The sequence below is a fragment of the Nycticebus coucang genome, chromosome 1 (genome assembly GCF_027406575.1).
Source record: "Nycticebus coucang isolate mNycCou1 chromosome 1, mNycCou1.pri, whole genome shotgun sequence".
NCBI lineage: Eukaryota > Metazoa > Chordata > Mammalia > Primates > Lorisidae > Nycticebus > Nycticebus coucang.
This window is the reverse complement of record NC_069780.1, coordinates 19,915,818-19,941,656: the sequence shown is the minus strand read 5'-3', so window position 1 is coordinate 19,941,656 and position 25,839 is coordinate 19,915,818. Positions and strand designations below refer to the sequence as shown.

The window sequence follows — 25,839 nt, the reverse complement described above, 5'->3', positions numbered from 1 at the left end:
CAGAGGGAGACTCTGAAGGAGCTACCAGCTGGAAGTTGTCAGCTAACCACACTCCTGGCACCGAGGCTGTGAGTCTGCTACTGAGCCTGTATCCACTATGTTGTTTTTTATTGATTAATTAGCAACAGTATTTTTTTATTAACCAGCATTTTGTTGATTAAACAGTTCAAAATGGAAGATCTGTCTATATTGTGGCTACTAGTAATAATAAAGAAGCTTGGTTTCCAAAAACTATGTTCATTTTAACAATTCTCAGACTTTATTCCTGGGGAAATATTTTAAGAAGTTCACAATCTCATAGCTTTAAACCAGGTAGAGCTAATATATTTGCATTTATTTGTGGAATAACACATATTGAAGGTATTTTGTATGCTATCAAAGAAACTTTATAAAAGCCTTCTCTATGAAGGACTTTACAAATGAATCTTCATTGCTCAGAGTGTGTTTTAGTTGTTAGACATAGGAGGCAACACCCACTAAGTGTCTAACATGCAAAATGCAAGCCCTTGAATAACACCCTCAGATGAGAACTGACAGCAAAATCCCCTGAAATTCTCATTATATGTGCAAAATTTTATTTTTATTAATTTTTTTTTTGAGACAGAGTCTTATTTTGTTGCCCTTGGTAGAGTGCTATGGTGTCATAGCTCACAGCAACCTCAAACTCTTGGGTTCAAGTGATCCTCTCACTTCAGCCTCTCCAGTAACTGGGACTACAGGTGCCCACCAGGTGCCTTGCTCAGGCTGGTCTTTAACTCCTGAGCTCAGGTAATCCACCACCTTGGCCTCCCAGAGTGTTTGGACTACACTAATGCTACCACACCCAGCCATTTATATTTGAAAAATTTTAGAACATACTTGGCAGGACAATCTATTGAGGTAGAAATCATATTGGCATGTAGAATTCACAGTTTTGATATTCTTTGTTTTCAAAATAAGGTTATTTCATTAACTTGTATGCTAATGTAACCACTTTAACTTTTTGCTATTTAAATATACATTAGATAGGAAAACATAAAATTTAATATAGTGTCATCTGTTCTCATTCAAATGCAATTAATTTTAGGACTAAACTTCAATTTATTGTTTCCTATGGCAGTAAGTATTCATAAGTGTGTAGCTCAATGTGGCAGATTAAGATGGATGTAAATCCTTTGTTAGTATTCCTATTTCAAAGTGGAGTCTAATGCTCTTTTCTTTGGTTCTAGGCTGGTCTCATTAATTTGCATGACCAATAGAATATGATGTAATTAATTGTGTGATTTTCAGGTGTAAGTTAGGAAAGGCCTTTTATCTTCCACAGTGGTGTCTTAGAATCTCCATTTCAAGTTACCTCTTCAATAAAGAACCTACCAGCCACGCTGAGAAGCACAAATCAAGTGGTGCTTTCATTGGCAGGTCTAAATAAGCTCGCAAAGGCCACCCAGCAAGCTTGGCAGCCATGAGAACAAGCCACCTTGGACATCGAGCCTCATTGAGTCTTCAGGTGACTGAAGCCCCAACCAACATCTCACTCTAACTGCCTGAAAAACCCAGAGGGTAGAACTGCCCAGCTGAATCATTCACAGTTCTTGATTTAACACAAAATTGTGAGCATAATAAAATTAGAGAAAACTTCTTACAGAGATCACCAGAACATATGAACAAATTATAAATTATTATAATTAGAATTAGGGTAAATTATGACATATTTTTATATAAATTCTATACAGCTAATTTCTAAAACAAAAAATATTTGGTAATTTACCTTTTGATTTTTGTGATTATAGTTACATTTAAAGTGATTTTCAAATAACACATTTGAAGAATACCATGAATATTTATGTTATAACCTACTAGAGAACATAAAATACAGATATAAAATTACAACTTACTTTATTCCTGTATTTTTATAAACTTGGAAAATTAGACTAGATACTCATAAATTTAGGATATTTTTCCTAAATTCAGTTTCTCGACTCCACTCTAATGCATTTTATAATATATCTTGCCTGTATTTAGAATCACCTCATTGTTTAAGATGTGAATAGAAATCATATGTCAAAAAAAGGCAACTAGAATCTGGAAATCACCTTGAAAATAACCTTATGCTGAAATGCAAATGAAAAAAAAATCACATAGTAATTTTTATTCTCACAAGCCTCCCTAATAATTCCCCAGGTAAAATTATAAGCATAATTCTTGGCTTCTAGTTACAAAAACACATCAAATTTGTTATTGAGTCATCACGACCCTCTGTTTATTTTTAGACTTCTGGTCTTCTCTCTGGAGGGCTTTCCTTTATGAATTATAAGCTGTTTCCTCATTCTTACAAATGAAAAATTTTAAAGATTAAAAAGTAAAGTAAAACTCCATCAGAGTAAACAGGACAGAATGTTATAGCAAGTGAAAAAAGAGAAGAACAAAAAAGAAATATGGTGAGGAGGACAGCAGGGGAGAGATTAGGAAACATAAGAAGATTTAATAATTGGCAATCTATTTTGCAGATCTATCAAAATAAGTGACCTCATATAATTCTTATGCTGACTTAACTTTAAAGTAGTATGCTGTCTGCAACATTTGGGTAGCTACCAAAATTGGTAAATAATCATCCTGATAGTTCCATGAGAAGAACTACATTTCAGATACTGAAAACAAGGTCAATAAAAACACAACTTCAGGTGGCCCCTGTGGTTCAAAGGAGTAGGGTGCCAGCCCCAAATACCAGAGGTGGTGGGTTCAAAACCCAGCACTGGCCAAAAAATAAAATAAATAAATAAACACAACTTCAATTAATACTTAGTTTAAAACAATTAAAAATATTCTATAAACATTTTATTATTAATAATTGCTACATGATGCTATAAAGTTTTCTTTTTACAAATATTCAATTACAAATGATTGCAGACCCATCTTAGCATGCTCAGTTAAGAGAGGAACTAACATCTATTACCAGTGTGCTTTTTTCCTAAGAACACTTCATAAAAATAAAAAAGGCATAACAGTATTCTATGATATTTTTAATGGTTATACTATGATATTTATTAGAGGTAAAATACAGTTTTCCCAAAGATTTATCTTTCTCTCTTTTACAGAACTCACAAATATATTACCAAACAATACTACAGATTGTATATACTAGATATTTTAAGTTTTTTAAACATCTAAATAAATAATTCTTTGATATTATAGTTACTTTGATTTATTCTGGTATTCATAAGAGACGACATTTGAAAATAAAACGCAAAATATAATTTAAAAATATACATATAATAAAAGAAAATGGCATATCACATATCAATTTAGTAATGAAATTGTTAGTAATTTATTTTTCAAGGCATGTTCAAGAATGAATACATGTTCAAAGCCAGGATCTTAGAAATGTATTTATTTAGCATATAAGTAAAATCAGAAGACAGTACTATCCCTTGGTACAGCAGTTTATCTGCTAGGATTTCTAAGCAATTAAAGAAGAGTATTTGGATAACAATATAATCTTTTAATCTGTGAGTGGTACTCTTAGGAAATCTTAAGAATTCTTACCGATCTCCGATCTCCACCTATCAAAAGATAACACTACTTTGTATTTGTAAGGGACTTTATAATGAAAACAAACCACTTTCATGTGCAGAATCTATTTTTTGGTATCAGACTCTTTTTTTGACCAACTATTTACCAAATTGTGTATTTCTAGGATAAGCAAAGCTTTAAACATAAAAAAGCAGCCAGGAAGATAACTGTAGCAAAGAACAAAAAAAGGGAGACATTTGTAACAATACCAAAAACCTAAAATTGTGTCCACCATGCTCTCAACAAAATTCATTGAAGTCCTAATTTTTTTGAATAATTAAAAATACTAGTTTAGAATGAGAAATTTGTTAAGATGTTAAAATAGTCCCATGGGACCACAGGCTTGTCATTTCCAAGTTGTTAGTGTCCTATTTGACTTACTTTTATGCACTGACAAAAAAAAAATTGAGGTTATATAACTCCTCTAATATAATGTACTACATCTTTTTTTTTCTTCTCTAATTATACAGTAAGGAGACAGAGCATTTTAACCCAGTTAATGATCCTTATATAAAACACTACTCAAATCTTTCACTATTTTGTTGTTTCATCAAGTTCTTTTGGAAAAAAACTGAAATTTACAAATGTTGCTGTTTAATTTTCTAAAGCCATCTTAAAATGATAGTATTATGCAGGTAGAAAGATGAGAAATTAATTTCTCAGGGTCATAGAGTGAGTTACCAGGCATGAAAAACTAGTTTCCTGAGCTACAAACCATACTTTAAAAAAAAAAAAAATTGGACCATAGCTTAAGACATAAATGTCTTTATAGACTCATCAACATTGAACTTCTTAATAAAGTCAACAAGTGATAAAGACTTAATCTGCATTGGAATTTTTGATAGGAAATTCTTGGGAAAAAATGTCAAGAGGTCTTAAGATTCTATAGAGGTAGGGAGCACAAGTGTTTTTTGTTACATGGATGAATAGTATAGTGATGAGTTCAGGGCTTTTAGTGCATCTGTCCCCTGAATAGTGTACATTATACCCAATAGGTAATTTTCGATCCCTCGACCCCCTTCCACCTTTCTCCGCCTTTTTCATTACCAATGTCCATTATTCCACTTTGTGTAAAGATATGGATCCATTGTTTAGGTCCCACTATGTGAGAACATGTTGTATTTTTTTCCATTCCTGAGATACTTCACTTAGGATAACAATCTTCGGTTCTAGTCAAGTTGCTGCAAAAGACATTATTTCATCATTTATTATGTGGCTTAGTAGCACTCCATGGTCTATATATGTACCACATGTTCTTTATCTACTCATCAGATGATGGACACTTAGCTTGATTCCATATATTTTCTGTTGTGAATGGTGCTGTGATAAACATTATTTGGTGCAGGTATCTTTTCGATATGATGACTTCCTTTGGGTAGATATCTAGTAGTAGGATTGCTGAATTGAAAAGTAAGTCTGTTAGTTCTTTAAGGACTCTCCATACTGTTTTCCATAGAGACTGTATTAATTTACATTCCTGAAAACAGTGTATAGGAATTCCCTTTTCACTTTCCTGCCTAACCATCTATCGTTTTCTGACTTTTTAATACTAGCCATTCTAATAGGGGTAAGGCAATATCTCATTGTGGTTTTATTTTGCATTTCCCTGATAATTAGTGACATTGACCATTTTTTATGTGTTTTTTTATTTGCATATTTCTTTTTGATAAAAACCTGTTCATGTCTTTTGTTCACTTTTGATAGGGTTATTAATTTTTTTCTCACTGAGTTCTTTATGGATTCTGGATTTTAGTCCTTTGTCAGATATATAGTTTGAGAATATTTTCTCCCATTCTGTAGGTTGGCACTTTATTCTGTTGGTTATTTCTTATGGTATGCAGAAACATTTTAGCTTGATTAAGTTCTGTTTATTTAATTTTGCTGTTTGTTGTCGTACTTTGCCTTTGGCATGTTAGTAATGAATTCATTGCCCAGGTCAATGTCCAGAAGAATTTTAAGTATGTTTTCTTCTAGAATTTTTATTGTGTAATGTATTACACTTAAGTCTTTAATCCATCTTGAGTTGATTTTTATATATTTTACCAACACCATTTATTGAATAGGTCATCCTTTTTTCCAGTGTACATTTTTATCTGCTTTCTTGAAAATCAGTTGATTGCAGGTATATTGTTTTATTTCTGAGTTCTCTATTCTGTTCCACTGATCTGTGTTTCTACTTTTATACCAGTATCATGCCATTTTGGTTACTGTAGCCTAATGTGAAGTTAGATAATGTGATCCCTCCAGATTTGTTATTTTTGCTTAGAATTGCTTTGGCTATATGGGTTCTTATTTGATTCCATATGAAATTTATAATTTATTTTTATTATGTGAAAAAAGATGTTATAACTTTGGGCAGTATAGAAATGTTAATATTGATTCTTCTAATCCATAAGCAATCAATAAATGTGATTTACCACATAAATAGAATTTAAAATAAAAACGATATAGATAAAAAAATTCAATAAAATACAGAAATCTTTCATGGTTAACACATAAAGAAAACTGGACACAGAATGAAGATACTGCAAAATATTAAAAGCCAGATATGATAAGCCCATAGCCAACATCATTTCAAATGCGGAAAAAACAAAATCATTCCCCATAAGACTAGAACAAGACAAGGATGTCCACTTTCACCACTTCCATTTAACATAGTATTGGGAGACCTAGCCAGAGCCATCAGTCACGAGAAGGCAGAAAGTGCATCCAAGTAGAAGAAAAGGAGGTCAAACTACCCATGTTTGCTGATGATGTGATCTTATATGTAAAAAACACTAACCCCCCCCAACAAAGACTCCTAGAATTGATAAATGAATTCAATATAAAGTTTAAACATTAATGTATAAATATCGTAACATTTCTATATACTAAAAACAGTCAAGCTGAAATTCAAATCAAGAACTCAATACTATTTATGATAGCTACAAAGAAAATAAAATACCTAGTAATGGATTTAACCAAGGAGGTGAAAGATAAATATAAGAACTATAAAACACTGAGGAAAAAATCATACATGCCACAAACAAGTGGAAAAACCACATTATATTCCTTAAGCTGGGTAAGGAGTTGTTTACATAACCCTTCTCATAAGATAGACTACAAAACAAAAAACCCAAAATGGTTAAAAACAGCCAGTTAAAAGTTCCTTTCTATTATGAAGCTTGTTTATTTACTTCTCTTGTTTAAATAAAGAACAGGGGGAAATTTACATCTTGGCATCCTGAATTAAGTAAGAAATTACGTTTGAATTTACTTTCTTAAAAGGAAAACACAAAAAAGTAATCAAAGACATCAAACATACACATTCAATAATAGCTCATGGCTTTTCCAGAAACAGTTCTAAAATTGCTTTGAAGGGGAGACTAGAGGCTGTTATCAATGCACAGCTACCCTACGAGAATACTTCAAACTTAACTGCAATGATCTTCTAAAACCTTGCCCCTGCCTTGCCAGCTAAGTTTATAGAAAATTCTGAATCCTCTGTTGTTACAGCATCTTTACTCAACTCACTCAACTCTAGAACCCACTTTCTGTCACATCCATAAGAAACCACTCCTTATCCACCAAGTTTTATCTTCAGAATGCTGTAATTCAGTCACATCTCCAGGCTTCACTTCTCATTCTAGTTCTCTTGCTATTTCCACCACATGAACAGTAACTTTCTGCCCTGAAGCTTTAAAAATCTCAAACCTCTCAAACTAATACATGAGAGTTGAAATCAACTTCTTCTAAACACCTTTAATGTTGATATTTTAGCTTCTACTATCTATTACAAATGTTCTTAATGTCAGCTAGAATGGTAAATGTTTCCCTAAAGATTGCCAATTTACTTTGCCCAGAGGAATCACTCTCTGTTTCAGTTACAGCCATGTAAAATGTATTTCTTACATAATTAGACTTGAAGGTCAAAATTACGCCTTGATCCATGAACTGCAGAATAGATGTGTTAGCATATATTAAAACAGCTGCAATCTCCTTTCACAACTCCATCAGAGTTCTTGGGTGGTGAGGTGGCTCATCAATGAGAAGTAATATTTTGAAAGGAATATTTTTGTGCTGACTAGTAGGTCTCAAAAGTGGGCTTAAAATATTCAGTAAACCATGTTACAAACAGATGTGCTATCATCCATGTTTTGTTGTTCTATTTATAGAGCACAGGCAAAGTAAATTTAGCATTATTCTTAAGGGCCCCACACTTTTAATCTGAGCAGTGTCTTCAATTTAGTGTCACCAGCTATGATAGTTCCTTATAAGTCAGCTTGTCCTTTGAAGCTTTGAAGAAACCAGGTATTGACTTCTCCTTTCTGGCTATCAAAGTTCTAGATGGCATCTTCTACCACTATAAGGGTATTTTATCTACAAGGAAAATCTGTTGTTTAGTGTAGTCAACCTTTATCAGTGATCTCAGGTAGACCTTTTGGGTAACTTGCTATAACTTTTACATGGGTACTAGCTACTTCTCTTGGCACTCTTACATTATGGAGATGGCCTCTTTCCTTAAACTTCATAAGCAACCTCTGTTACCTTCAGTCCTTTCTTCTGCAGCTTACTTACCTCTCTCACATAATTACCAGTCTTCACATAATTGAAGGGAGTTATAGTCTTACTCTGCCTTAAGTTTTGGCTTAAAAGAAGGTTGTACCTTGTTTCATCTTCTATCCTAAACATTAAAACTTTCTCCATATCAGCCATAAAGCTGTTTTACTTTCTTATTATGTATGTGCACTGTGGTAGCACCTTTCACGGCTAAGAGAAATTTCCTCTACAGCTTAGCTAACTGGTGCAAGAGACCAACCTTTCAGCCCATTTAAGCTTTTGATAGGCCTGCCTCGCTAGCCTTAATCATTTCTAGGTTTTGTAACTTGATGTAAGAAACACGCAACTCTTCATTTTATTTGAATATTTAGCTACCACTGTAGGGTTATGAAATGACCTAACTTCAATATCTCTGTGTCTGAGGGGAATAGAAGGCAAGAAGAAGGGGAGAAAGGTAGAAGAAACGCCAGTTCATGGAGCAGTCAGATTCATTATTTATTTATTACTGCGCTGTCTTGCATAGGTGTGACTGGTGTTGCCCTCAAACAAGCACAATAATAAAATCAAGGATTACTTACCACTGAATTCCAGAAGAGATATAATAATGATAATAAAATAATAATAGTTTTAAATACTTTCAGAATTTACCAACTTGTGAAACAGAAGCACTAAGTCAGCAAATGCTGCTGGAAAAATAGTACCAGCAGACTTGCTAGATAGAGGGTTGCCAAAAACCTTTAATTATAAACTAAAGAAGAGCACAATATAAGCAAGTATGCTTATATTAAATAAGGAGTAAAAGTCATGCTTTGTTCTTATCTAGAGACAGTAATTGATAACTGCATTCAGAATAGCATGCTGAGTTGATCAACTTGAGAACATTTGCTAATAGAGTGAATGCTACACATTATGATATACTGTATAATTACCTTCCGTTACAACACTAAAATTTTGGTTTAATAATTCTATAAATTAAGTTTAATGGGAGGCTGAGGTAGGAGAATCACTTGAGCCCAAAAGTTCAAGACCAGCCAAGACAACATAGCAAGACTCCCATCTCCAAAAAAAATTATTTTTAAAGAGTGCCAAGAAGTTTTAGATGATCATTAATAAATTATCCTTAAATTATCAACTATTGTAGAAAATATTTTTCATATTGCTTCTTACATTAACTCAGTCGAGCAAAGAAGATTCACATTTGAGTCTGTGTTGTATCACAGTTGAGTTCCATGACCTTGAATAATCAATTACTGATAACAAAAACTACAGTTTATTGGAATTCTACAAAAATACCCAATACTTTCCATACAATGTCATCAGATACTCACAAAATGTGTATTGCTAGCCACATTTTTCAGTGTGTTTAACAACTTTCTCATAATATAGAGCTGAAAATATATAAACCCAGGTCTGCCTCACCACAACAGTGACCTACATGATGCTGATCTCATAAAATTGGGCTCCTGTTACATTTTTATTTCTTAATAAGAATCATTCAACTACTTACAAAGGAAACAATTCCTATTAAACTGTGGTAGGCAGAATATCTAAAATGGCCCTCCAACTTGACCTCACCACCAGAGCTCATGATTGCATTACACCATGTGTGTGAAGCTCAGTTGACCCCCAAATATGGAGATTGTCTGGGTGGGCCTAACCTACTCACATCATCCCTTCAGAGTAGGGGCCTCTCTCTGACCGGAGCAAAAATAAGAGATACTTGAAACATGAGAAGAACTTGACTCTATTGCTGTTTTGAGGGTTGAAGGACTCAAGTGAGAAGGGATAAAGGAGGCCTTGAGGAGACAACGGAGACCTCCAGCTGACAGCCAGCAAGAATGTGGGGGAGCTCTGACCTTTCTCAAAGGGAGTAGTGCCCATTCTAAAATCCAGCTGAAGAAATACGGTAGGCATTGGACATGTGGGTATTAGCTTAGAAGACAGAGATTGTCAGAAAATGGAGATTTGACAATCAATAGCTTATTGAAGTGTCAAGAAAGCAGGAGCTGAAAAACAAAAATAATTGTGAAGAAAACTGAAAACAAACAGAGCAGGGGGAAAGTATGGTGCACAATAGCTTAGGGAGAAAGCAACGTTAAGAAGGAAGGTGAGATCAATAATGTTAGATGTAACAGAGAGGAAGGGAACTAAGACTGAATAGTTTTTATTGGACTTAATAAAAAAGAGTCACTGTTGACTTTCCCAGAGTTGTTTCAGGTGTTGTGCTGAAGGCAGAATCCAGCTGACAGAGGGCTCACGGATGAACTGAGAGAGGAGGAGGAGGGAGCTACTACACTGTGTCACTATCAGAATGCAAGCTTCTGTCAAGAAACCTGTGGATGGGATTGAGATGTGTGTTCACATGTGTGTCTCTGTGTGTATCTTAGAAAAGGTTTGTAAACTAAAATTTTTTTTTTTGAGACGGTGTCTCACTTTGTCACCGTTGGTAGAGTGCTGTGACATCACAGCTCACAGGAACCTCAAACTTGTGAGCTTTAAGTGATTCTCTTGCCTCAGCCTCCCAATGCCCAGCTATTTTTTTCTTATTGTTTCAGTTGTCATTGTTGTTTGGCAGGCCTAGGCTGGGTTCGAACCTGCCAGCCATGATGTATGTGGCTGAGCCAGTAGCCACTGAGCTACTGGCACCAATCCCTAAAATAAAACCTTAAGGCTTTAACCCTCAGCACTGACTGAATGGACCCTCTCTTGGCCAAGGAGATCCTAAAACTGAGTTGCTATCAGACCTGCCTCATCATGCCCCCTCCCCTTCTCAGAGATGTCCTTTGTGACTGCTAACAGGCCTAAGGCTATGCAAGGCCTACAGGCAGGTCCTCCATATGCATAAGAACCACTTCAGTCTGTCCCAAACTTTGTTCCTAATTAGCAGGCCCTTTACCTTAAGCACTCCTTTTCACTGACTCCTGAACTTTTCCTTAGAGCCTAACTCCGCGAATTTTCAGCTATAAAATCTTTAAACCTAACTATAACCTGTAAACCACCCCACCACCCACCCAGCTTTCAAAAGTCTCAACTTTTGGGGCCAAGCCAATGCATGTTTTCCAGGTATTGGTTGATGACCTCAGCTGTAATTACTGTCTCCACAAAATGTGTAAAACCAAACTGTAAACCCACCCACTACCACAGGTACATGTGCTCAAGGCTTCTTGGACATGGCTTCGGGTCATGGTCCTCAAATTTGGCTTAGAATAAACTTAAATTATTTTGCTTAAATTATTTTACTGAGTATGGCTTATTTTCCATTGATAGTTTGAATAGCTTTAAAAACTGATTAAAATGATCCAGTAAGTTAAAAATACAGGGAAAAAAAAAACTGAGGAAGGAAAATCCTTCAAGAAGTTCCTGGAGACATGCAATTGTTCAAATTACTTCATTCAAGTGGCCTTGGCCTTTATGAGGTTGACTCATCTAGACATTCTGACCAGCATCAAGTTGGTAGAATGCGGTGAAGCTCCCTGACTATTGGTGGTTGCCCTGGTATCTGTACAAACGAAGGTCTAGGAAAGTGTGTTCTCAGTCCACTTGAATGATTAGGTGAGCATGACAAGAAGGAGGAAATAGGGCTATAGATACAGCCTTAAGTAGACAGCTGTTCAAGATTCAGATGGTGACTAAGCACAAATAAGGGTGTTTTATGTTCATAACTTAAAGCAATTAAGTATTTTCATATTAGAAATGCTGGTAAGCACATCCATTTCTCATATCACCCTGTATCAGAAACAATAATAAGCACTTGAAGAGACTTAGGTAGAAATGGTCATCATTTTTGTGGTCTCTCTTGTCTTTTTTTTTCATCCTTTCTTCTTTCCCTGCTCATTTAACAATTAATGAAAAATCATACGCTAACTTGATTCCTTGTATATAATCTTTAAGAAGGTGTAGCCATTGAAAATTATGGGAATGTGTGTATATGTATATATAAAATATGTCTATATACATTTTATTTATTTACTTATTTTAGTTCCCCAGAACAATAAATAAAACAGAGAAAACTGAGTGGCTTAAACAATAGAAATCTAGAGTCTCATGGTTCTAGAGGCGAGAATTCTGAGACCAAGGTTTCAGTTAGATGTTCTCTTTGAAGGTGCCAGGGAAAGGTCTATTCCAGGCCTCACTCCCAGCTTGTAGTATTTGCCTGGTTAGTTATGGCATAACTCCAGTCTTTACGTGGTCTTTCCCCTGTGTGTGTTCTGTGCCCAAATGCCCCCTTTTCTTTAAGGACACGAGCCATTATAAAAAAGATCACTGTATTCCAGTATTTTCTCCTCAAAGATCTTATTTCCAAAGAAACATCATTTCTGAGGTACTAGACTTAGGACTTTAACATATGCATTTTGAGTGGAAACTATTCAATCCTTAACAATCTATTATACAGGTAAAGTTCTTTAGAAAAGGGATCCCTTATCATTGACTCGCCATCAATAAAAGATTTATTTTTTTTGCTTCTGTTCACAGATACTTCTCTGCCTACTTACAGCCAATAATCTCCTCTTATGCACTGCATCTCAGCCCTCCTTGAAGTTCCTGGACACCTGCAGTTAGTCGAGTTTCTTTTCAAATTGTGCTAAGAAAAATATCACCTCCAGACATGGGAGAAAATGTTATCCAGTACCCTGCTGCCCATCCTCCAGCCCCATCCTGTCTGAGGCCTGTTAATTAAAAGAAAATATCTTTGAAGGCTGAAAATTAGGGGACATACTATAGAGACCCAGAATTATATTGTATAAATGTTGAGAGCAAAATACAATAAAAAATTATTATTAAATGATGTAAATGTATCCAATAAAATAGTACGCATTTTTAAATCATAGTTAAAAGCCTATGTGGTAACATGGAAGACATACTCTTTGTAAAGTGGAATTTTAAATTTGATACCTACTACAAATCTGAAAATATGCAAAAACCATGACAATTATTTTGTTAGATTTATAAGTTTGCGTGTGATTTCAAATCTATTAATTTTTAAATTGTCAATAATATGCTTACGCTATTAAAGATCCTATATACAGGAAATGGCTTGGTGCCTGTGGCTCAAACGACTAAGGCGCCAGCCACAGACACCTGAGCTGACAGGTTCGAATCCAGCCCAGACCCGCCAAATGACGAGGGCTGCAAGCAAAAAAAATACCCATGCGTGTGGCAGGTGCCTGTAGTCCCAGCTACTTGGGAGGCAGAGGCAGGAGAATCACTTGAGCCCAGGAGCTGGAGGTTGCTGTGAGCTGTGATGCCATGGTACTCTACCCAGGGCAACAGCTTGAGGCTCTATCTCAAAAAAAAAAAAAATCCTATATATAGGAAACAAAATATTTAACTAGAGATATTTAGCATCATGTAACCTATTGAATCCATGGTACACATAGTGTAGTTTCAGAGTAACACTCTGTTTAAAAGAACATACATAAGATCTTCACTTATATATCTGGAATATCATTATTAGAACACGTAGTTTCCACAGTCAAAACAGTAATTTTACTATTAGCTTTTTCTCCTCTGATAGTTTCCCAGAATCACTCGTCTCTACTCCAGTTGCCCCACTGTACCTTGCCTAGGAGTCACCTGTCATGCTATCTGCCCTGAGCAGACCACGACCACATTCTGACACAATTCCAGATTTAAAATCAACTTCTGCCACAGGCCCTTTGCACCAATGGCTGTGACATATATTTTAGACATACATTGCATTTTCCTACACCCCATCATACGCCCAGATGATTAGAAACTGTATATAAACCCCCAGGAGAGCCCAAATCAGCAATTCACCAGGACCCCTCTGCTGTGCTGGAAGCTCTGCTTTCCTTCTTCTCTTGTCTTTAATAAAATCTATCCTATTGCTTACTTGTGGTCCATGAATTCATATTTCGATTTCCCGAGATCAAGGATCTAGCACAGAAATTCTGGTAAGATAATTTTCTCAATAACAGTTTCATTCTCTGGCTTATTTTATTGTAGGAATACACATAATGTAGAAAATAAGCGCTATGTTATTAACTTCTGGTAAACAATCAGGTATTCGTATTTAAGTTTTTGGTACACCAAAATTTGTGGGTGGATTGTCAGCTGCTTGGAGGTCAGCTTCCCTAACCCCCTTGTTGTTCAAGGGTCAACTGTAGTGAAGGAAGCTAGGACTGAGCCGGGTGATCCGTCACAACGGCAGTGAGGCAGACTCTACCTAAATCATCTGGGAAGAATTTCAAAGATTTATAATCCTCCCCTTTCCCATTACCCAGCTTTAGGTTTACAAAAACCAGCTGGAGATGTGAATGAGAGCCTATCATTTTTTATCCTTGTAACTTTACTTTTTGGAACATACTGTTATGGAATATCAATTGAATAAAGGAACAAATACCAAAATATATACAATGAGCCATATGCTTTTACGATAACTGGTATGATGTTTGCTCATTCTAATCAGAATGTGCCATAAATTGTTCTAATATGGCAAAACACTTTGCATTATAAAGGATGATGGGGAAAAGACATGTTTTCCAGGAATTATTCAGCTAGATAGTTGTATACGTCATCATGAGTGGTAAGATTAAACACTTGTTCACTACCATTCAGAATACTAGTATACAAGGTCAGACAATTAAGTTCAAAAACTCATTCTGAAAAAAAGTGCTACATACCTTATTGTTGAATATCACTAATTACCAGATGGCCAAGTGGAGTGGAACTTCAAAGATGACCATAGTGATACTCAGCAATAAGGTATGTTGTCACAGCCCCTATGGCCCTGGACTCAATCGTTGCAGGAAGGAACCAGACATGACGCAGATAGCACAAGACAGGTGAGGGGAGTATTAGATAATGATTGCATGCCTAAGGATCGCCATGGGCTGGGCTCTTTCTCTGCAAGGAGCACCTGCGGATACCGGGTCCGCCCCCCAGCTGCAACTCATCTTGCTCCTCTAGCGGTCCTCTGGCTCTTGGTGTCTTCTACAGTATGTAGCACATTTTCTTGGATGAGTTTGTAAGCTTAATTATCTTGTCTTTTTTAGGAAAAATCCTTTAACTTTTAGCTTATTTCCTTCCTAATAGTTAGCTAAACTAGCTTAAGTTTCTATCTTTCCTAAAACATAACAAGTAACAGCAAAAATTTTGTGATTCAGAGTTCTATTCCTGATTCTTTCCTTTTTTTGTTAATGCAATTCCTGGAAGAGGAAATGCATTTAGAGAACCCACATTCTCATTTGAAATTTAGCCTACCAGAAATAAATAACAAATACCCAGTACACAGCTGTTCAATCTTCCCACCTCGGGAAAGCTGGGTTCCACTCTAGTCACTTAATTCTTCTCATCAGTGTTAAGTAGAAATCCTTTTCAGTCCTCAGATTGATCTATGCTTTTGATTTGGCAATACAAAATAATTTCTTTAAAACATCTCTTTTTGCTGGGCTTCTGTATATTCACTTTCTCCTGTTACACCATTTGGATCCTTCCCAAATTCTTTGACTAGCTTGTCAACAAATTCCCCTATTCTTTAAAATGTAGTATTTCTCAGGTTTCTGTCCCAGACCCTCTCTCATCACCCCTTTAGCATTTCAGCTCAGCAATTTATTATATTAACAACTGCATGGAAATTAACACTTCCATAATGATTATCATTAATCCCCTCCATCTTCTGGAACCCAGAAATCAGAAACCCCCGTTCGACTTCTTGCCTTCTCTAACATTCTACATCCAAGTAACAAACCACCCCTTGCTAACCCAAAATTCTAAGTTATTTCTTTCCATCATTTCCCATTGTTACTGCCTAAATTCAGGCCTTTATTTTGGTTAATATTAACTGCTTTCCCTGCTTTTGTCTTAACATTCACTAATAGAATCTAAACAGAGCTATTTATGCGTATTTCTTAGCTTCCCTTTTAATTGATGGCTCTTTGAGGATGGAACTTCTATGTTCTCTTTGCACATCTCAAATCACCTACCCCAGTAACTTTCACAGAGGAAGAGTTCAATAAATATTAGTTGAATGAATGGATATGTGACTCATCTACTATCCTCTGTGCCTTTAGTCCTTTAGATAAAAAATTAGGCTAAAATTAGAAGTTAAAATTGACTTTGATTCTCTCAGATCAGGCCAGACTTCTGTAGGGAAGATATTTTGGCCACAAAGATATTCCATCAATGATGCCAGTGGGCTGCCACCTGGTGGTATTCTGATTAACAACTCAGAGAGCAGACCAGAAAATGTGCTACTTATTCAAGACCTCCGATTTTTTTTCATATGCTGGACAACTTATCCCTGAAAATTCAAAATTATGAGAAAATATTTTTTCAGCTCAGTACCTGTACTCAGCAGCTAGTGCGCCAGCCACATACACTGGAGCTGGCAGGTTTGAACCCAGCCCGGACCTGCCAAACGACGACAACTACAACCAAAAAACTAGCTGGGTGTTGTGCCAGGTGCCTGTAGTCCCAGCTACTTGGGAGGCTGAGGCAAGAGAATGGTTTAAGCCCAAGAGTTTGGGGAGTTTGAGGTTGCTGTGAGCTGTGACTCTACAGCACTCTACTGAGAGCGACATAGTGAGACTCTGTCTCAAAAAAAATATATATATATATTTTTACTGCTTTGCACAGTTCTAAAATCATTTATGAGAATACTTAATAGTAAAAAATGTTCTTCATATTATTTTTGTTGCCATATCTGGCATGTGACACACTGCTTTGATTTTCAACATTCTTCTCAATACGATTTTATCCTTTTTTGCACGACATCACCATCTCTATTACTGTCTTTCATGATATTCCAACACATGATTATGCTCAACTATGTAAGAGAAACTCAGCCAAGGTCAAGTCTTGAGGGCATCTGTATTAGTGAGGGCTCTTCTGACAGTAAAGTAAAAGGTACTCATTCTTAAGTGGCTTAAATAGAAAAGATGTTTGTTATCACATTTAACAAGATGACCAGAGGTAGATGGTTCCAGGCTAAGTTAATTCTTCATCAAAGGCCCATATATCATCTATTTTATTCTAACTCATCCTCAGTGGATTAGCTTTGGTTCTCAACCTTGACATTTCAAAGTTGTAGGAAAGCAAACACGTATCACAAAAGCATGTTCTGTCAACTGCATTTAATGCTGGGAAGGACAGTTTCTTCTCACAAGTATCTTTTTTATCCAATGCAGAGTCTTTCCTTTGGCTCATTAGCTAGGAGTCAGTCACGTGGCTAAACACTCCCTCCATATCGGATTATTTTCAGCTGGGGTGCTCAGTGCCAGGGAAGAATGCGTGGACGGGGGATGGATGAGTTGCTGCTATAGAATCTGCCGTTGTAAGGACATACACATAACCCTTAGGGAAAGTCTGGTACAACCCTACGCTCTCATTATTCTAAAAATAACATGTTGATATTAACTCCTTATCTTAAATAACTTTCATTCAGCAAGGTTAGAAATACGTGAAGGTTAAATGGTAGCCATTGAACAAAGGGCGGAGAGAGATAATTATTGTACCTCTTATGAATACCTTGTTTCCCCGAAAATAAGACAGTGTCTTATTTTAAGGTGTGCTCCCAAAGATGCACTAAGTCTTATTTTCAGGGGATGTCTTATCTTTCCTGTAAGTAGGTCTTATTTTCAGAGGATGACTTATTTTTGGGGAAATGGGGTAGCACATAAGAGGTAAAAGAAGGTTTGTGTTTTTAGCACGAGGGACAGATTTTTTTTTTAAATTATGAATAATGGAAGAGAACTATTATGTCCTAGGGAAACCCACCAAAGTCTATTTTTTTAAGCAATGCTTAATCTAAGATCTAAGGGCTAAATATGATTTTTCAGTGGAAAAGAGGAAGAAAATCTATCTGAATAAAGGCAATCGTATGCATAAAGAGAACATGGAATGTTCAGAGAAATAAAAGATACTTAATATATACTAAGGAATATAAAACACAAAGGGATAGAATGTCACTTGAAATTCTGTAAAATAAATGTGCTTCTAAGACTTTATCTTAAGGGTATGGAGGATGAATGAAGCAATGAAGAGTTTTTAGCAAGAATATTGCCTAATGGTATAAATCTGGAAGGAAGAACAGATTTGGGGGAAAGGAGGAGAACAAATGATGATAAAAGAAAGAAGTGAGAATACTGACTAGATGGCTAATGTGAAAGGAAAGAGATAGTATTTATCTAGGTTGATAGTAGTGGCCCTGAATTATAGGCTTTATTCTAAGTAACCTTGGAAAATTCTCAACTACTCTCTGAAATTACTTTTACCAAGCTTTTAATATACCTGATTTTCAAAAATGTAACAACAAAGCAAATTATTCAATCTGGTAAAATTGTTTTTATTTATTATTTCTTTTTGAGCATCAAGCTGTTGCCCTGGGTAGAGTGCCATGGCATCATGGCAAACAAAAACCTCTAACTCTTGATCTGAAAGGATACTCTTGCCTCAGTTTTTCATTTTTAGTAGAGATGGGGGTCTCGCTTTGTGTGTGTGTGTGCGCTTTAGCATGAGGAATGGTCTCGAACTTGTGAGCTAAAGCTATCTACCCTCCTCAGCCTCCCAGAGTGCTAGGATTACAGCTGTGAGCCACCGTGCCTGGCCCTGGCTTAATAGTTTTTATAAGTCAGCCAAGTTTGGCCCTAATTTCTAAGAGATCAGAACTCTGGAGGGATATGGAGCTTCCGCTAGCTTAAACATGGTATCCCATGTGTATCCCATTTTGCTTCACTGCCAAAAACAGTTCCCTCCTCAATCACAGAGCAGAATACAGGGGAAAAATGTAATCTATGGAGTGTTGATTTAGAAAATTATATATTTTCCTTTTTAATGTTTGTTATCACTTTGGTTTAATGTTTTTACAGAGTATATTCCCAATAATATATTGCCATTAATGGAGTACTTGTTTACAATACATTTTGCTTCTTAGATACTTAGACAGCAGGGCTCAGTTGCAATCATCCAACAAGAGATACATCTATCTGTGCACTCAGGCTTATCCTACTTTCAAATTAATCTTGTCCAATACATTTTTCAAATTCTTGAATGGTATTTCTTTCTATTCAGGATCTTATGAATACAAGAGTGCAGTACAAATCCCTCCCACAGTCTTCCAATTGCTACTGATCTGTAAAATACAGATTCAACAAATTAGCTTTCGCTAGCCTGAACTTTCTATTTCTTGCAGTAGTAACTTTAAGCAACATAGTGTTCAAGATAATATAATGTGAGTTATATGGTTCCAGGCAAAAGTAGTGGTTATATTTTTGAAGGAGGTGCATAAAATTAGGTGAATAATTGCATTCCATTATGAGATGTTGAACTGCCTTTTTAAATCCTTCCAGATATTAACTCAAATTAATAAGAGAACATTTTTTAAAAAAGAGAAATATTACGAACAGAATCAGCTAACATTTATTTGGTTTGAACCGTATGTCAGGCACTCTGGACAAATTATCTCATTTAGCCCTTACAACAGTCCTTAATTAAGAACTTGTATTTTATGATTACACATTGAGAAACTAATGCTTTAGATGTATAAATACTGCACTTTATCTCTCAGAACTACTCGGCAAAAATATTTGGTCTATTTCACTTTAATTACTAGCCATTTAAATATGATGATATGTACAATATGTCAAGCATCCTTAGTTATTTTAAATACATTTAATTTAGTTAATACAATTATGTTGAGTAGTTGCAGTAGACACTATATCGATATTATACAGATAAGAAAACTGAAACTCCGAGAAATTTAAATACATCCTTCAAAGTTGCAAAGTATGTGAATATAGACAAGCAGTAGAGTTTTGAACTGATACATTCTCACATCAAAGCACAGTTTTCTAGTTCCTGATTATCTCTGATTAATAACAGAATTGGTAGCAAATAAACAGAAGAGAACTAAGTCAGGGAGGTGGGTCAGAGTGCTGGATGTGAGATGTTAAAGTCCCACCAGTGATGTTCAGAGGCATTTGAAGTCATCTGTTTTATAGCACTGAGTGATTAATTAATTCATACATTTATTCAACAAATACTTTTGAGTGCCTACCTTGTGGTAGACACTGGGAATATACTGTTGAAAGAAACAAGTTTATAGTTAAGAACTGAGAGAACTATGTTAATTAAGAATTACTGAGGTGGTGGGATAGGGAACAGTCAAGAAATAGAAATAGAATAATGGGTACTTAAAGAATTAAAAAAGCTTCATCAGACACAAGCTGTCTGACCTGTCTGAAATGTCTCAGGTCTCCCGGTACATCAGTTTCCTCATGCGTGAAGTGGGGAACACAGTGGTGCATATTTAATAGGGGTGTTGCCAATAGTAACCAATGTGGTATTCACTAATGTGTGTTAAGACATGTAAAGAATTTAGAAAGAGTGCCTGACTTCCAAGGACCCACTAAATATTAGGTAATAATCATTAAATAAATACGGAGTGTTATGATGAGCTCTGTTTCCTATTAACATTAAATTAAAGTCTATTATCAAGCTTTATTCAATAGATAGCTAGCATTTAATAGGTACCATTAATTAGATCTACTATTGCAGGAGGTATTTTTGCGAATTTCTGTTCAAAACATGGGCAACTGAAACTAAATCTTTCCTAAGGCTTTTGTATTTTTTTTTTTTTTTATTGTTGGGGATTCATTGAGGGTACAATAAGCCAGGTTACACTGATTGCAATTGTTAGGTAAAGTCCCTCTTGCAATCATGTCTTGCCCCCATAAAGTGTGACACACACCAAGGCCCCACCCCCCTCCCTCCGTCCCTCTTTCTGCTTCCCCCCCATAACCTTAATTGTCATTAATTGTCCTCATATCAAAATTGAGTACATAGGATTCATCCTTCTCCATTCTTGTGATGTATTTTTTTATTATTGTTTAGATAAATTTTAAGAAATCTTTTTTTAATCAGTAGACCAAAATTCAAATTTTTTTGTTCAGTAAACATGTCCCTTATCTCTCAATAATTGTGAGGTGATCTACTAGTTTGGTCAAAAAAAAAAAGAAGAAGATTTGCTAGTGTTAGAAGACTATTAAGGATTTATAACACCAAAGTTAACTCTTTGATTTCAGGAGAATTGAACTGAACTTCAAAGGGAAACAGTTTTACTTAATAGACTTTTTAAAATTGTTGTATTCAAAAATTTTCTAAAACACCAAATTTACTATCAGGCACTTTCCATATGTTGTGATTGGCTGCTTTCACCAAGCCCCCTCATCTTAAACATAAAGATGCTGAATTAGGTGCTATGTAAATTACTTTCTTGAGTCTATGTAAGTAGATCATGGAGAAGCCTGTACCAAAGTCAGGTACCCTGATAGTTGTTCACAGAACAGAACCAACCCTCTTTACATACAGTGGCAACTGGCTGCCGTGCTCAGAGCTCATCCTTGATTGGGGGACATTTTGTTCAGTGACAAGTTGAGTAAAAGTGTCTACCTGCCAAAGCTGTCAGACTTTTAAACATCTGTTTTACAAAAGAAAGTACTCTGCACCAAATAGCCAATCTCTTCCCCTCCAAAGAGTATGAAACATTGGCTAAAAAGTCATGCATGTAGATAGCAATTTTGAATATGTTCATTCCACACATTAAAATGCATCAACCTATTTTCAGTTAACCCCTTCTCACTATTCGGTATTTTGAAATCTACATATTTATAAAGGAAGGAATTCATATGTGTCATAGCATTATAATAAGGAGCTTCAGAATGGGAACTGCTACACTGTTAAAGCATCACATTATAATGAAGATAAAATATACTTTCCCCAAAGTTTCTTGTCTTACTAGCAATATTTGCAGTTCCATAACTGTCTCTCTATATTTTACATGTAACAATTACATTTAACAGCCTTATATGTTTTACTATAAGATTATCTCTAGAATAATAAGTCCTTATTGCCAAGCTATTTATAATTGAATGGAATAATAATTCTTATGTTGCTTGATCAGGTGCCTCACAAAGCTAGGGGAGAGTTAACGAAAGAATAATTATTATGTTTTGACATTTTGAGAAGATACTCTAATCCTCTGTGGACAGAAAACAGGCTATATTTTTATCACTTGATAGCAAGTAGTTAATTCACCATTCTCATATGATCTATATATGGGGAAACGTACAGTTCATTCAATTTGAGTTTTTAAGGTTTTTCCTTTGTTAAACCAATTATAGGAGAACTCAAATAGCGTTCTTGTCAATAAATAATCTGGGCCAACTTTAGAAGCTATACATTTAATTTAAAGCAGTGGTTGGCAATTTGTAATTTTTTAACTTAAATTCACCAAGTTTTCCTTGATGCTATGATAACTGTCGGTTTTTAAGGCTGAGGATTTTACCCTGATGTACAGGTCCCCTCAATGAACTTTTTTTGGGAATAAGAGCGGGTGAGATTAATGAGCTTATTATGATTCATTAGAAATTGGTATGTGGATGACTGCCTACTTTAATTAGTTTTATTACTGTAGGAAATTGTTTCATATGCCAGGCTCATCACCAAGCACGTCTGGAAAACATTAAAGCAGTAATCAGGCTTGATATGAGGTACCTTTCATTAAGAAGTATGGCTAAAGGCACTTAATAATGAACAAGGAGGCATTAGAAAGATGGACGTGGCAGAATATAGCAAAAAGGAATTTATCAGATCAACTATTTTTGTAAAGGAGATTGCAAAGTATAGGACTTCAAAATACTATTGTGGCATAAAGAATGCTAGACTCATCATCATGGCAAAAGTTTTTAACATGTTAGATTTATCCATTAAATTTTAATAAAAATTTTCTATTACCCATGTTATCATGAAAATGTTAGTAACTAAGTCCAGTAAAAATAATCGAAGCCTAGTAAATAATCTAATTTACTAAGTCTAGTAAAAATAATTCTTGAAATAGTATTTCCATCACCATCCTCAAGGAAAAATACACCTCTAGATAACTCACAGCAACTAGAAAAATCACGTCACAATCTGTAGGAAGCAAATCCTAGCATAAAACCTATTTCAGATTAGAGAGAAATGAAGAAATTATAAATCTATGAAATAGGAATTGACTAAGACTTTTTGGTAAGTTCTGATTAATAAAAAATATTCCTTTTTAATCATTTGAATATTTGTTTAACCTGAGGTCAAAAATTAACCTGTAATCATTTCAGAATTAAGATGTTGTCCTTACATAAGTACTAAAAGTTTAATCCCATGAGCTAACTGCATGATAAAATAAAAACGATGTGCCCGTAGGCTTCCTCACTCTCAAGGCACTCATACCATCCATAACTTAGTGAATTTTATTTTGCCATTTCATAAGTACTGTCTAAGCACAATTCTCCTGTAACTGATTAAGAAGTGAATGTCATTACATTTTTAAATATATTGACAGCATGGGTGGCGCCTGTGGCTCAAGGAGTAGGGCGCCGGTCCCATAAGCTGGAGGTGGCGGGTTCAAACCCAGCCCTGGCCAAAAAAAAAAAAAAAAAAAAATATATATATATATATATATATATTGACAGCATGTTGAAGTTTCTGGACACTCATTGTAATCTTTACTTATATGAGTATGTTGTTCTTTCTCTAAAGTCACTCCTCTAAATATGTAAGCCATAAACACAACATATTCTAATTTCTCCCATGTTATTACAGAAATAATACTATTTTAATTTTGGGTGGAAACTGCAATTTCTGGCCTCCCCCATAATTTATCTTGTTTTTACTGGAAATATTCTAATTACAAAGCATTATAGTTCAACATGCTATCTTTAAGAAATAAATGCATGAGATACCAATCATTGCTTTTCCATTCAATATGCTAACACTTAATTTGGAAAAAGTCTCAACGTAAAATATTGAGAATAAGGTGGGAGGGATTTAAATTCATCTTCCTTTTTTTTTTTTAAATTTCCTTGCTTATTTTTTAACTTTTATTTCTTTGCCTTTTGTTGTTGTTGTTGGTTAGACAGAGTCCCACCCTACACCCCTGAGCAGAGGGCCAATTGCATTATAGTTCAGTGCAACCTGAGACTCGGGCTGTGGGCATCCTGCTGCCTCAGCCTCCAGAAGCCACTGGGATTACAGGCACTCACCACGGAGCCCAGCTGTGTTTTTCCAATTTTTTAGGAGTCGGGGGCTCCCTCTTACTCAGGCAAGTCCCAAACACCAATAAATTCATTTTTCCATTGCTTATTAAACAACAAACACACCTAACCGTCATCATTAACAACGATAGCCACAACAAAGCACCTCAGGTTCAAACCACAAGTATTTTTAGTGTCCTAAAGAAAGTCATGTGCCTAGAGGTCCCCAGTAGCCTTCAAAGTTATGTAGTAAATACTCTGATTTATTGATTTACCATACAAGGTTATTACCTATTGTTTTTACTAAAGGCAACAAGAATCATAAAAGCTAACAGTACTTATTAACAGAATTAAGGATAATCAGAAATATTAAAAATGCTTGCCATAATGGGCACAGAAAAAAGTAAAGGTGGAAACCAAGAAGGGAGAAAAGGGAGGAGGAGAGGTGTAAAAACTGCTTGAGTGATGAGCACACTGACAGCCCTGACTAAGGCATTATGAAAGCTGTGGGTGGCGGGTTCCAGCCCAGCCCCGGCCAAACTGCAACAATAACAAAAAAACAAAACAAAACAAAAAAAAAATAGCCGAGCTTTGTGGCCGGTGCCTGTAGTCCCAGGTACTTGGGAGCCTGAGGCAAAAGGATCACCTAAGCCCAAGAGATGGAAGTTGCTGTGAGCTGTGATGCCACAGCACTCTACTGAGGGCAATAAAGTGAGACTCTGTCTCCAAAAAAAAAAAAAAAAAAAGCTCTCCAGGGCTCAGGGTCTATAGCTCAGGGGCTAGGGCACCAGCCACATACATCGGAGCTGGTGAGTTCAAATCCAGCCCTGGCCTGCCAAACAGCAAGGACAACTACAACAAAAATAGCTGGGCACTGGTGGGCTCCTGTAGTCCCAGCTAGTTGGGAGGCTGAGGCAAGAGAACCACTTAAGCCCAAGAGTTGGAGGCTGCTGTGAGCTGTGATGCCACAGCACTCTACCAAAGGTGACAAAGTGAGACTCTGTCTAAAAAAAAAAAAAGAGAAAAGAAAAAAGCTACCCAGGTAACAAAAACTTGTAAACCCTTAATATTTTAAAATTTAAAAAAATCTAAGCAAAATATTAAAAAAAGAATATGAAAGAAATCTAAAACTACACAAAAAAATTAAACAGCACTGTTAATCATAGCACCCTTTTGTATGATGGAGAGCAATTAAAAACTAAAATGCCTATCATTCAAGTGTTCATTAATTCTGTTATCATTACAAATTATTATTACAAAATACTTTGATCTCATGTAAAGTATTTATGATGAATTATTGAGTGGAACACTGGTTATAAACTATAAGATCAATTTTGATATTTTTAAATACTATATACACCCCCAAAACATGTTTATGGAATGTAATGTTAAATAGTGCTTAAACATGAATTATTACTTTAATTGCAAAAAAAGTCATTCCATTTTATATGCATGTTTAAATACTACTGTTTTTGGTTTATAGTTCATTTTGTTTGCTACACAGATTATTGATTAGTGAGCAAAATTAATATATAAAACTTGTGAGGAAAAAGAATGTTTTCCCTCTGGATCATAAAAAGAAAGGATCTTCACAAGAAAAGACACTTAATAGATAAAATCATTTTTTAACAGAATAGGAAATACCTATTTTTTTCTAGGAGGAAATCAATTTGAAATGACAAGTCCCAGTAACTTTGCCAGGATGTTCTTGAGATTAGAG

At 35.4% G+C, this 25,839-nt stretch overlaps 1 protein-coding gene across 3 annotated transcripts in view; it reads right to left on the bottom strand.

Moving 5' to 3' along the window:
- CCSER1 (coiled-coil serine rich protein 1) overlaps positions 1–25,839 on the bottom strand; it is a 702,132-nt gene that overhangs the window by 118,689 nt on the left and 557,604 nt on the right. The gene's annotated exons all lie outside the window — the stretch shown is intronic.